This window comes from Tupaia chinensis, unplaced genomic scaffold (genome assembly GCF_000334495.1).
Source record: "Tupaia chinensis unplaced genomic scaffold, TupChi_1.0 Scaffold000355_1, whole genome shotgun sequence".
Lineage (NCBI taxonomy): Eukaryota > Metazoa > Chordata > Mammalia > Scandentia > Tupaiidae > Tupaia > Tupaia belangeri.
In genome coordinates this window covers 10,505,014-10,519,845 of record NW_006159850.1, presented here as the reverse complement: position 1 = coordinate 10,519,845, position 14,832 = coordinate 10,505,014, and the positions used below count along the sequence as shown (strand labels likewise).

Here is a 14,832-nt window from a genome sequence, read left to right as displayed (position 1 = left end):
TCCTTTGTGCTCTGACCTGTCAAATGAGGTAGCTGGATCAGATCAGAAGTCATAGCCAGCCACCTGGCAGAATTTGGCTAACAGACATGTTTTCTTTGGGTTGCACGATATGAAACAAAAACAAATCAACATAGCCAAGATTTTTTAAGTCAACAGATTCCCATTCAAAGTCCAGATTTGCAGCTTCTGAAAAACCAACAAAGTTGGCCATGTCCAGCCACTTTCCTCATGGATACAACTGTTAGCACAGTGAAGCTGCTACCTGCTTCTACTGGGGCTCCAATAAGCCCATGTGCCTCCCCATACTCCCCATATTGAAGCAAAGGTTATTTTAAATGTATGTTCTCATCTGTCTGTGGCTTTCTTATCCTAGAGAATCGCCGAATATTCCAACTAGTGATAGAAAACAAAAAGTGTGTAGGTTCAGACAGACCATGAAAGCCACCTGCTTCAGTACCAGTGGCAAACAGAACATGGTTTTGTGAAACTAAAGACTATTTCGAAGTATGTCCCATGTAAATGGAGCTTGCTCTTGTTGAACAGGTGCAGCAGGCCGGCGCACTCGCAGACTCCACTCACTTCAATGTATTCTTTAGAGTTTCCATCTCCCAGGTGAGATGGTCTCATGGATATTTTCCAGATCTGAAAGCCTTTTCTGTTAAAATGTATGTTCTGGGCGAGCGAGTGTCGGCCACTGCCAGGTCGGTGGAGTTGTCATTGGGCTCAACGCAGCAGCAACAGCGGGCGCCCATGGCGGCCTGGTGTGTGGCACCGCCATGGCTGGGGCGCTGGTGCAGAAAGCGGGGGACTTTGTCAGAAGCAAAGACTTCTGGGACTACCTCATGAGCATGCACTTCTGGGGCCCTGTAGCCTACTCAGGCCTGCCCCTTGCGGCCATCAGTGACATGAAGAAGTCTCCAGAGATTATCAGTGGGCGGATGACATTTGCCCTTTGTTGCTATTCATGAGATTCGCCTACAAGCGGCAGCCTCGAAACTGGCTTCTGTTTGCCTGCCATGCGACCAACGAGGTGGCCCAGCTCATTCAGGGAGGACTGCTTATCAAGCACAAGACACTAAAAAGGCCTCTGTGTAGCCATAGGAAACACAGGTCGGAAGGGACAGCCTTGCCAGCTACTACAGCGGATTCGCCGATCACACCTCCCACATGGTCGTCCTAAGGAGCCGCACTGAGCATGCGTGCTAACGGCATAGAGATGGCAAGAGCCTCAGCCGTCTCGCTCCCCCACCTGCCAGTACTAAGCAGTTGTGCTTTCCATGGAGGGCGGCTCGAAAAATAGCTCTATTTGCAGTAACCCATATCTCTCCATTGTAGCTCACTAAATAGAAGCCTGAACAGAATCGAGTTTGGAACTACTGGCAGAATCCCTCAGAATTCCAACTTTCTTTAATGATCACAAGACCTGGCCACCCACACACCTGAATCTATTTCCAATGTTGGATGTTCTTGTTGCCAGAAATAGCATGATTGCTAAGCACTATCACCTAAGAGATCCTTGAAACTTTGGCACTTGATTGAAACTAATCTCCAATATTCACATTTCACTGTATATCACTTAAGGATGTTGTTTGCTTTTAATGCAAAGTCAAAATGGCTAGAGAGAATGAAACTAACAGAGCAACATGATAGAGCAGAAAGAAAAAAATTGCAAGTCAGTAGACCTGGCTTCAGTCCCCTAACACATCCACTCACTGTGTACGTATCACTGACACCACTTTGCTCCTTTGTGCTCTGACCTGTCAAATGAGGTAGCTGGATCAGATCAGAAGTCATAGCCAGCCACCTGGCAGAATTTGGCTAACAGACATGTTTTCTTTGGGTTGCACGATATGAAACAAAAACAAATCAACATAGCCAAGATTTTTTAAGTCAACAGATTCCCATTCAAAGTCCAGATTTGCAGCTTCTGAAAAACCAACAAAGTTGGCCATGTCCAGCCACTTTCCTCATGGATACAACTGTTAGCACAGTGAAGCTGCTACCTGCTTCTACTGGGGCTCCAATAAGCCCATGTGCCTCCCCATACTCCCCATATTGAAGCAAAGGTTATTTTAAATGTATGTTCTCATCTGTCTGTGGCTTTCTTATCCTAGAGAATCGCCGAATATTCCAACTAGTGATAGAAAACAAAAAGTGTGTAGGTTCAGACAGACCATGAAAGCCACCTGCTTCAGTACCAGTGGCAAACAGAACATGGTTTTGTGAAACTAAAGACTATTTCGAAGTATGTCCCATGTAAATGGAGCTTGCTCTTGTTGAACAGGTGCAGCAGGCCGGCGCACTCGCAGACTCCACTCACTTCAATGTATTCTTTAGAGTTTCCATCTCCCAGGTGAGATGGTCTCATGGATATTTTCCAGATCTGAAAGCCTTTTCTGTTAAAATGTATGTTCTGGGCGAGCGAGTGTCGGCCACTGCCAGGTCGGTGGAGTTGTCATTGGGCTCAACGCAGCAGCAACAGCGGGCGCCCATGGCGGCCTGGTGTGTGGCACCGCCATGGCTGGGGCGCTGGTGCAGAAAGCGGGGGACTTTGTCAGAAGCAAAGACTTCTGGGACTACCTCATGAGCATGCACTTCTGGGGCCCTGTAGCCTACTCAGGCCTGCCCCTTGCGGCCATCAGTGACATGAAGAAGTCTCCAGAGATTATCAGTGGGCGGATGACATTTGCCCTTTGTTGCTATTCATGAGATTCGCCTACAAGCTGCAGCCTCGAAACTGGCTTCTGTTTGCCTGCCATGCGACCAACGAGGTGGCCCAGCTCATTCAGGGAGGACTGCTTATCAAGCACAAGACACTAAAAAGGCCTCTGTGTAGCCATAGGAAACACAGGTCGGAAGGGACAGGCTTGCCAGCTACTACAGCGGAGTCGCCGATCACACCTCCCACATGGTCGTCCTAAGGAGCCGCACTGAGCATGCGTGCTAACGGCATAGAGATGGCAAGAGCCTCAGCCAGCTCGCTGCCCCACCTGCCAGTACTAAGCAGTTGTGCTTTCCATGGAGGGCGGCTCGAAAAATAGCTCTATTTGCAGTAACCCATATCTCTCCATTGTAGCTCACTAAATAGAAGCCTGAACAGAATCGAGTTTGGAACTACTGGCAGAATCCCTCAGAATTCCAACTTTCTTTAATGATCACAAGACCTGGCCACCCACACACCTGAATCTATTTCCAATGTTGGAAAAAGTGATCTGTGTATTTCCATGCAGTATATATATATATCAAAATGCTGTAACTTAATGCAATAAGTGATTTAAATATTTGTTAAAAAAATAAAATGTGTGTTCTGATAGTAGAAAATCCATTTACTTACCCTTTAGGACCATATAGGCAAAGGGGATTATTGCTTTAAATGAGTCAATATCTACCTAGAAAACCCAAATGCCTGGGCCAACTCCATAGCACAACAGTTACGTGTAATGTTTTGGAAGCCAAATTACACACGACTGACCAGAATTTAAATTCTGGCTCCAGTGTCTTCAAAAATATGCTGGCCATATATGTGTCCAAAATTCTGATGGGGTAGAGAAATGGAGGGAAAAGGATTACAGCATGATTATACCCCATTGAAGGGTTCTCTCTTTTTCCCTCTCTCTCCTGATCAAAAAAAAAAAAAAAAAAAGACAGGAAGAAAGAAAGAAAGACAACACACACACACACACCAGTAGATTCAGGACCTAGTGAGAGCCTGTTCCTCATAGCACCTTCTACAGGTCTCATCAGGTAGAAGGGTTAGACAAGCTCTCTTGGGCCTCTTTTATAAAGACTCTCATCCCAGTCATGGGGGCTCCACTTTCAAGACCTACTCACCTCCTAAAGACTTCCTCTTAGTTATTCCATTGGGAATTAATGTTGAGCATAGAAATATAGGGGGAACACAAACATTCAGACACCATCATTTTATTTCCTGCTCATGAGCCAGCATATCTATGAACGTCAGGAAGGGAGAGAGAGCAGTAGCATGGTGAAGAAAATAGACTCTGGAGTTAAAGAAACCCGATTATAAAGTCTACGTCTAGCACATATTACCTGAATAACTCTAGGTAAGGAGCTTGCCCTTTCTACCATAGTTCCTCTCCCATCTTGTTATAAAGGTGAAATGCTATCATAATTTAAAGCAAACGGATCAGCCCCAGTGCTGTGAGCAGGTGTGATTTCAACAATCCTTTTCTGATGTAAGTCCTTGACTTGAATTCACAACTTAAATTCTGGTCAATTAATGACTCGGTATCACAGCATGAAAACAGAAAATAAATAAATAGACAAACGAAAGCCTCTAAGTATAATGGTGCCACATTCTAAGATACTGAGGTCATGTGGTAAGGTGCCATGCTGGTGTCCCAAGGCCTCCCTGTGCACACCAGGCATGCTGCCTATATCCTGGCTGGATGGAGGTGGGTCATGGTATGGAGATCCTGTTGGGTCTCTCTCTCTCTCTCATTCTCACTCTGCCTCGTGAAGAGATAAATAAACTTTGAGAGGAAAAGAAAGCAAATGGAACACTGTAGGCACATAGTAATAAATAAATTATCTCAACTGTGTAAAAACATCGTAAACTAAGAGCCCCATAGATGTGGGAGTTTATTCTCATTGGTGAGAAGGCATATGAGGCCTTATTAGCCCTGAAGGAGAACTAAAGGTATCATCAATGGGGACCAGCAGATAGTGTAATGGCTATGTCACTGGACTCCCACGTAGTTGACCATGATTTGAGTCCCAGATCTGGTGACATATATCCATGCCTGGTATGTGTGAATGCAAGCCCAAAATCCCAAGAGGATAATGGAAGAGAAGGGGTTGCAGCATGGCCATCCCCCCAGGGGGTGATTTCTTACTTTCTGTCTGTCTCTCTCTCTCTCTCTCTCTCTATTTCTGGCAAGCACACATATCCTCTAGTGAAATTCTCTTTAAAAAATAAAGAAAAAAAAAAGACATTATTGATGACTTAACAGATTTTCCAGAACTCTGACCCAATTGCTCCAAAACACAGAGAGACACTGAGACCCTTTTTACTTTCAGAGTAACTTAGGGCAGCTCCACTGTATTCAGAGGACAAGCCAAGGAGCCACAGGGCTCTTTGTAAAAACTCAGTGTCTCGGTGTAAGCATTTGCACTAATTTTATGTTTATAATGTTAATTGCTAGCACTGCTTTTTTTTATTGTTTTCTGGAGAGCTACATTATGTCAGGTCCTATTAACAATAAACAGAAGAAGTAGAAGGTATAAAAGTGTTCATAGATCAAATTGCTTTCATTTTCCATGCAGAATTTTATAAAACTCACCATATGCAAATTAAAAACTGACCACCGTTTTTGTAAAATTACCATGTTTTAAATAACTTCTAACTGTATAATCACATTTGCCCTACCCAATAACATTAGGAGTTAGAATAATAGCCCTATTTTACACATGGTGAAACTGAGGTCAGGGGAAATAAAGAGATTTTCCCAGAGCCACACAATCAGGGGCAGGAAAAGTGAAATTTGGAAGGTGAGATTCCGAAGCCATGGCTCTTCCTCATGTGAGACAGCCTCCCTCTGTCACTTGGCTTCAGTCATCGTCCAACTCACTGAGTATCTGATCGAAAAGAGTCTGAGAACCACCAGGGAGATGGGCCCGTTGCATAGCAACCCTAGGCTTGAGCCCGGAAAGGGGAAAGATTGCTCCTCAAGTTTCGAAAACACCATCACTAAAAATAGTCCGAGATAGGCAGATCGACTTAAGTCTCATCCTAAAGATAAACCCATCTTGCACAACGGAATGTCTTTGCTGTGTTTTCCTTGGGGGAAACACGGAATTAGGAGCTGCTGGACATCTGCAGTTTTTCTCAGAGAACACGCTCCTTTGTCTCACTCATAGGTGTAGGTGCACTGCTCATACACTGTTCATGTGGTGCTCAGGGAATACCTGTCTTCGTGTTTCTTCCCACTCCATTGCTGGAATTCAATCCAGTTCAACTCAAACACTCTCTATGAGATTGAAAAACATGGCCTTCAGCTTCTGTGGATTAATCTCTCCAAAATTAATCACCTTGGTTGGAATCGCCTTAGGTGCAAACATTTAAAAGGCCTGCATTTGTCACTCTGGGAAAGACTGTGCCAATTACAGTGGCACCACCTATAAATCTCATGCCTTCCAAAGAATATTAGATATTTAATTAGATCTGTGAAACCTTATTCACCTAGTACCTTACGGGTCTCCAGGTCCTCTCTCGAGACTGATAATTAATGGAAGAATTCATCCCAAAGTTCTCTGTACTCCTCTGGGAATAAGAAAGTACCCATCAGAGTAATTTCTAAGCCTGGTCTGGCTTGAGCAACCACAAAATGAGCAAAAAGAAATGTAAAATGCAGCCATTCACCCACAGATAACCTCTGAGCTGTTCGGTCATTTATTTGTTCCAATGTTCCATAAATATTTAGTAAGGCAGGATAATGGTCCCCTAAGATGTCTACCTTCTAGTCCTAGAACTTGTGAACATGTTTAATTATAAAGCAAAGAGGAATTCAAGTTGCAGATAGAATTCAGAGCAACACTCTGCTGGCTTCACAATTGGAAGATTAACCCGGATTATCCAGGTGGGCTCTGTGCAATCGCAAGGGTCCTTAAAGCGGATAAATGAGACAGGAGAAAAACTGAGGGATATATAACCATGAAGGAAAGCAGAGAAACACAGGCATGTGCAACATAGCTGGCGTAAAGATGGAGAAAGGGAAAGCCTGGCAAGGGACAAGGGCAGCCTTGAAAAGGTAGAGTAAGGAAGTGGGCTCTCCTGGAGGTACCCAGAGCCTTGGGAACCTGCCAAAACCTTGTTTTTAGCCCAGTGAAACTCCTTGTGGTCTCCCGACCTCCAGAACTGTAAGATAAATGTGCATTTAGGCACAAACTCTGAGGCTATTTGTTACAGCAGCTGTAGAAACTAAAACAATTAAAAATTAAGCGCCTACCTAGTGCTTCATTTTAACAGCTCCCTACTTAATACTGGGAGCAGAACCTTGAAAAAGGCAGCCACTGCCTCCAGCCTCCTACAGCTCACGGGATAGCAGTGCAGATAAGAACAGAAAACAAAGCTCTGTAGGCCATAATATAGGCAAAGAAGAAAACATAGTGGGAGGATGACAAAGAGATGACAGAATGTCACTTATTTAGGATCTGGATGATGGGTGGTGTCAGCAAAGGTGACATCTCGTGAAGGTTTTTAACGTCTTTGGTTAGATTTATCCCTAAGTATCTTATACTTTTTATGGCTATGGTAAATGGAACAACTTTTTTCAGTTCTATCTCAGTCTGCCTGTTGTTCATATACAGAAATGCTATAGATTTCTGGATATTAATTTTGTATCCTGAAACTTTACTGTATTCATGTATTACTTCCAGAATTTTTTTTATGGAAACCATTGGGTCTTCCATGTATACAATCATGTCATCTGCAAATAGAGAGAGTTTCGCCTCTTCTTTTCCTATTTGAATTCCTTTTATTTTTTCCCTTTTCTGATTGCAATGGCCAGGCCTTGCAGTACTATATTGAAAAGGAGTGGAGAAAGTGGACATCCTTGTCTTGTATTCGTTTTTAGTGGAAAAGCTTTCAGCTTTTCTCCATTGAGGATGATGTTTGCTATGGGTTTTTCACAGATAGCTTTTATTATGTTGAGAAATGACCCTTCTATGCCTATTTTGCTCAGAGTCTTGATCATGAAGGGATGTTGTATCTTATCAAATGCTTTTTCTGCATCAATCGATATGACCGTATGTTTTTTTTTCTTTCTTCCCATTAATATGGTGTATTACATTTATGGTTTTGCGTATGTTGAACCAACCTTGCATTCCTGGGATAAAGCCTACCTGATCATGATGCATAATCTTTTTTATAAGCTGTTGTATACGATTTGCTAATATCTTGTTGAGAATCTTTCCATCTATATTCATCAGGGATATTGGTCTATAGTTTTCCTTCCTTGTCCTGTCCTTATCTGTTTTAAGGATAAGGGTGATAGAGGCTTCATAGAATGAATTAGGGAGAGATTCATCCTTTTCAGTCTTTAGAAATAACTTGAGTATAATGGGGGTTAACTGTTCTTTGAAAGTTTTGTAGAATTCAGAAAAAATAAAAATAAAAAAAGAAGGTGACATCTCAGCCTAAAGGAAGAGAAGTTGAAGGAAGAGAGCTTGGTTGAGGGAGATCACATATGCAAAGGCCCTGAGGTGAGAAAGAGCTTGTTACATTCCAGGCGCTGAGGGGAGTCAATGTGGTCGGAGTGTGGCAGGGTAAAAGGAGAAGAGCACATGACAATGTGGACAAACAAGCAAAGGGCCTGCCAGATTGGGACTCAAAGGCCTGGAGGCCAGTTTGGATCATCTGCTGAGTTCAGGTTTAGAGGATTTCCAGAAGACTGGCACATTATGTTCCAAATTTAAGATCCCTTTTGCTGCTAACTTAAATAAATTGATACGCTCAAAGCAGTGAAATGGCTTTTGCCATTCTCCATTGAGAGAGATGACAGTGGCTTTGACTTGGGAGGTGATGATGGAAGTGAGGGGGTGAAGTTCAAGATAAATCTTGAAAACAGAAGTTAGGAACATGCTGACAAGCTGAGAGAAGTCAGGAAAGCAATTTCTCTGTGTGTGTGTTCTTTGTTACAACTACAGTTATGTTAAGCAAGAGGGCACAAGAGGCAGGATACCAGCTTTATCTTGTACGCTCTAGTTGATTCTTGCATGCATTCTCATCCACTCAACCAGTATTTATGGAGTGCTGACATGAACTGGGGGTCATTTTAGCCACTTGAAATAGAGCAGTAAACTCACCATCACAACGTTTGTGTGCTAGTGGGTTAGATACATAATGAACAAATAAGTGTAAAAATAAATGTAAAAAAATTATAAAATTTCAGGTAGTCATAGGCTTGAGGAAAAATAATGCAGGGGAAGGCTATTTGAGAGAGGATGGCAATCCTGGCTAGTTTGTAGAAAACATGCATCCATTACCCAGCTAACTAGGAAACAGGAAAAAGGTGATGAGTCGTATCTATAAGCAGATGTGGTCGTGAGCCCTGAGGCAGCTCCCTTTTTCTGTCAAAAAGCATCCCATAGTGAATCTTGAATTGGCCATAGAAAACGACTTAATATTGAAAAAGAGGAAAGGGAAGGATAGAAGAATATGGATAAAGGGGTGGACGTGAGAGGGAGGAAAAGTGATGGGAAGGACACTGCCAGGCTCAGTCAGCCCCAGACTTTCCCAGCCTGATCCCTGGGATTGGGTCCCAGCTCTCCTACTCAGTGACACTTGAGCACCATTTCCTCTGCTTCCAAGGGAGGAAGGAAGAGGTGAGTAGCAAGTCCAGTCAAGATAACACATTTGCTTTGGGAACCAGCAGTTTGCGTAATGGCTATGTCACTGGACTCCCACGTAGTTGACTGCAATTCGTGTCCCGGACCCGGTGGCTTAAAACTCAGGCCAGGCGCATGTGCGTGCGTGCCCAAGATCCCAGGAGAATGGAGGAGAAGGGACTGTGGCGTGACCATCCCCCCTGTGGGGTGATTTCTCGCTTTCTGTCTCTCTGTCTCTGTCTGTCTGGCTAGCGCACGCACCCTATAGCAAAAACCTCTCAAAAAAAAAAAATAAAAAAGATAACACATTTGCTTTAACAAACCTCCTTGGATTTCAGGATCAGATAGAATCAGGGTAGAATACTTAAATTTGGAATTTACATACACATATTGTTGCCTTTTTATTCTGATATTACCAAGATTTTTTTTTTAATTGAGAGAGAGAGATTTTTGCTATGGGGTATGTGCACTTGCCAGAGAAATGGAGAGAAATGGAGGTTCAGAAAGCAAAAAATCATCCCCCCCAGTGAGAGATGGCCATGCCACAATCCCTTCTCCTCCACTGTCCTCTCAGGATTTAGGGCACATTTGCACACACACTTGCATGAGTTTTAAGCCACTGGGTCCAGACCCAAACAGCAGTGGACTACTTGGGAGTTCAGGGATGTAACCATTACACCACATGCTGGACACCTGATATTACCAAGATTTTTTAAGACCAGAATAACACCACTCCCCAAACTGGGCAATGACCTGCCAAAATCAATAGAAATAATTAGTCTCATTTTAAAAATTTCTCTGTGTTAAAAATAGAAGACAGCAGGACCCGTAGCTTAGTGTGTAAGTGCTGTGCAGAGGAAGCTGGATTCCACATGCTGACCACGGTTAGAATCCAAACCTTGAGGGGAAAAAATATGACAGGCACACATGCTCAGGATCCTAACAGGATGGAGCCTTGGAGGGAAAAAGATTGCAGCGTAATCAGGCCATATGGGGAGGGGTGCTGATTCGTTCATTCTCTCTCTCTTCCTCTCTCTCACATGTACACCTACCCTCTGGCATGAAATAAAGCAAAAGGCTGAACACATCACGAACACAAAAGATATGTTAGACTTTGGGTGATTCTGAGCATGTCAGAGTGAGGGTCCCAGCAGGGATCCACATGCAGGTCTGAGTTGACTAGATGGGAAAGGACTGCCCTCAACTTGGGGTGGGCCTGATTCAATCCACAAGGGGCCTGGAGAGAAGAAACGCAGAAGGTGGATGGTCTCTTTTGAGAGAGAGCAACATAGACTTCTGCTGTGGTAGATGTCAGAACTCAAGGCTAGCCTGCCTTCAGACTCCAGGCTGCATGTCAGTAGCCCCTACGTTCTCAGAGGTTTGGTTTCAGACTGTGAGTTCCATCATGGGCTTGGAGGCCTTTGGGCTTTGACAGAGCTGTGCTACCTGCATCCCCAGGGGCTCCGGTTTGCAGGTGGCCTATTGTGGGACTTCTCAGCCACTATAATCACCTGAGCTTATTCCCTAGAAAGTCATCTTTTCCGTATCTATATGTATCTTATTGGTTCTGTCTCCCAAGAAGAGTTTAATCCATCAGCAAACTGCTTAGAAGGCACTCAGATCCAAGGGGAAAAAAGAAGCAAAACATGTAAGGGACAATAATGGCAAATTATCTGATGATAATACGTATAGTGATGTCTTTGAACCAATGTACAGTGTATTCATGATGGGGAAATTCATTCGGCATACTGTAATGACGCACAGTGATAGGATGCAAAAACAAATAAAGAGAAAAAAAGGAAAAAAAAGCGGCACTCAGAGATATAGCCCAGATTTTAAATATAAGACAAAATAGTTGTTTGTTTTTGGGGGGTGGGGTGTTTTTTGTTTTTAATTAAAATTCACCAACTCTTACTTTTGGTGTTAGAAGCAGGGTATCTTGCCAAACTTAAGAAGGCTTTAGCCAAGTCTGACTTAAAAGGATAATTTTTAAATCCCGATGATTGGGACCAGTCAATGGCGTTACATCTCCGGACACCCATGTAGTGGATCACAGTTGGAGTCCCAGACCTGGCAGTTTAAAACTCACACCAGGCACATGTGTATTTGTACCCCAAATTCTGAGAGAATGGAGAAGGGATTGGAGCATGGTAATCCCCCATGGGGAGTGATTTCTTGCTTTGTCTGTCTGTCTCTCTCTCTTGGGCAAGTGTACATGCCCTATAGCACAAAGTTATCAAAAAAAAAAAAAAGTCCTAATGATGGTCAAGGCCTAATTACCATCCATAGATTCTCATAGACTCATAACAGGTCTAGAGTCCCGCCAGAGGTGGAGGGGCCCGTGGGACCCTGTTAGATGGACAGATGCCTGGTCAGAGAGGTCAGACCGCATCCTGCTTCCACCTCATGAAGCAGATGGATTTTTTATCTTCATCATTTATTCACGTTGCCTCTCAAACACTGACAGGATGTTGTGTTTCAGGAAATAAGAGGAGGAAGTATCTGTAGAAGTGAAGGCAATTTCATGTTTCTTCCCCCCAAGAAGTTTGGGTTGTGTGTAAATAAAAATGCTTCACACTTATCTTTACCCTCTCTCTGGAGTCAATGTTTGCATTATGGTGAATGAAGTATGCTACATGTCAGGGACTAGGGGGACAGTAGGGAACTCTGCAGACTGTGGTGACTGAAGGAGCACCCACCCCTCATCTCCAGCTAATTGGTGCAAGTGCTAACTTCAAATCTTACTCTGCAACAGAACTGTATGGGAATTTTTTTTTTTTTGAGAGGTTTTTGCTATAGGGCGCGTGCACTCGCCAGACAGACAGAGACAGACAGACAGAAAGTGAGAAATCACCCCCTAGGGGGGATGGCCACACTACAATCCCTTCACCTCCGTTCTCCTCTTGGGATCTTGGGCACACATGGACACATGCCCGGCGTGAGTTTTCAGCTACTGGGTCCGGGACACGAACCGCGGTCAACTATGTGGGAGTCTAGCGACATAGCCATTATGCTAACTGCTGGTCTCTGTATGGGAATTTTTTTAAATTAGAGTGTTTGTACTTTAAAAATGAATATTCTATTAAAAATATAGTATTCACAATTGTAAGCATCAAGGAGTAGCATGGACTACACAGTCTTTATCAAAATTGTGAGTTTTTTTTCCACTAAGTCCTCAAGATTTGGTGTGTATGTTATGGTTACTGCATACCGCAGTTCATGTAAGTGGCTTATACTTAATGGAAATCGATATAACTTTCATCGAACTGAAAAAAAGCGAAATCTCTAGCAATAGTAAAAATTGAGCACTTGAAATATAGTTAGTACACAGTCTTCAAAATGTCCACAGGAAATGCACATCATAAAGTATGCATGGATTTCATTACTTTTTGTACAAAAATAAACATACATTTTGATTCATTTTTCCATGCAGTTTTTGAAGTCCTCCCCTTGCTTGAGTGAAAGAACACTTGGTGGATGGTCACTGCATAGTCACCCCACACACAGTCCTCTCCTCTGTAAGTTTCAGAGGCGTCAAGAGAGATACCAAGGACCAGCAGATGGTCATGGCGGTGTCATTTCACTTCCAACGACCTCTGTAATTGAACCACCATCATTGTAATGGGCTGTTGAGAATGTGCTGAGACAGACCCAGCTCAGAATGAGTGACATCTACCAAGGTGGGTGAGTGTCGAGGAGTAGCATGGACTACCCTCCTTCCTGCCCAGTTCTAGGGAGAACAGGCAAAGACCATGAGGGCAATGCTTATGTCTGGGTCAGTATAGAAGAGTGAGAAAAAAGAATGCCTCTCCTTAAGCCTTAATGGTAAATAACATGATAAAAAAACAAAACAAAACAAAAACACCTTTTCTTTGATGTGTATATCCCATCAAGATTTTTCAATGGCTTTGACTGTTGCCTTGGGTATTTTCAAACATTCTTGGAAGGCAGATATTTTGGATAAAATGAACAGAGGTTTCTCAAAGGCAAAATGGTATTTCCAAAGTTATGCAATGTTAGTGGCTTTCAAAATAAATAATAGAACCCACATTTCTCAGGCCAGCCCTGTGGTCTAGTGGTTAAAGGAGTCAAAAACCACACAGCCAACTGCATGGTTTGAATCCTGGCTCCAGGGTCTTGAAAGATACTCTAGGCATGTATGTGTGTGCACCCCAAATCCTGAGAGGATGGAGGAGAAGGGATTACAGAATGACCACACTTCCTTGTGGGGTGCTTTCTCCTTCAGCCTCTACTGTCTCTCTTTGCCTCTCACTCTCTCTGACAAGCACATACACCCTCGAAACAAAAAAAGAACCCACATTTCTCAGGACTCCTGGCAGGGGTCCTCCCCACAACCTTCAACACAGAGGCTTGGTTCTTACTGGTGGTTGACAAATTTGGGCTTGGCTCTGATAAGATTTCTGAAACAAGGAAAGGAAGGACTTGGTTTAGAAGCCCATTAGTCAGACACACTCTTCAAAGTTCCAAAGTTTTAGCAAGTGTTTGGAGTGACTTAAACAGGGGGTGGGTTGCCATTATTCATTCTGACATTTAGGACTCACCAAGGTATTGCAAATTCTGGAGGATGCCTGTATTAAAAGAATTTTTGTTCTTATACATCTAACTGGGCAGCATTTAAAAGGAAACCAAAATAGCACCTCTTCAGAATAGGACTGTGTAGAAAAATGCAACAAACTCCAAGCTTTTAGGTGCTCAGTCACGTGATTAAGTGACATTTTTTTCCCCCAAAACAGGATCTTGAGAAGCTGTTCAAACGTGCATTATGAGAAAGATTATTAAAGCAATTCTTGTAAGATGATTTTTTAATTGCAAAATGATAGCATCTCAGCATCCCTGCCTCGTTGAGTTTAGGGAAATACTTTAAAAGTGTTTGTGTGTCCTAAGAGAAAGGCTGGAACATAATTGCAAATTATTACCACTTCTGCAGGTCATGCTGACAAGATTATCTCCCAGCAGGCTGACAATCAGAAACCTGCTTCTAGTCTGGTGGTTTTTCACAGCTGGTAACCTTATTCTTTATTCCTGGATAGAATGGAAATTAGTGTTGTATGCCTACTCCTTTTGCATTTCATGGGCCATTTATCATATCAAAGCCCATTTGTCGGTGTACCAGCCTGACCAAATTAGGTAAACAGAGTTCCAGGAGAATCCACAGCTGTTAGCAAGACAAGTAATCACAAAACACAAAGCTTCATTGTAGCAGCTGCCACATAAACAATTTTCAAAAATATGGCTACTAAGAGGCGGATTAAGGAGAGTATCTTGAGGGGATGTTTATAAAGCTTTGTTTGCAACGGTGACTTTGATCTCCACCTTTATAATACAATCCAAAAAGTCCTTTATGGGCTGATCTGGCCCACCTCTCTGAGCCCCCCTACCTCCTGCTTTCTCAGTCTTTCCCTGCTTCCAGCCATCAGGTCTCTTGGATCATCTGATGTTCTGAGCTCCTTCCCACTTTCAGGA

The 14,832-nt window shown here is 43.2% G+C and overlaps 2 pseudogenes; both read left to right on the top strand.

Annotated features, from left to right (window-relative positions):
* The first annotated feature begins 706 nt into the window (after positions 1–706).
* LOC102486326 (mitochondrial pyruvate carrier 1 pseudogene) lies at positions 707–1,180 on the top strand (annotated as a pseudogene).
* Positions 1,181–2,447: 1,267 nt separating this feature from the next.
* On the top strand, positions 2,448–2,921 carry LOC102485896 (mitochondrial pyruvate carrier 1 pseudogene; annotated as a pseudogene).
* Positions 2,922–14,832: the final 11,911 nt, after the last annotated feature.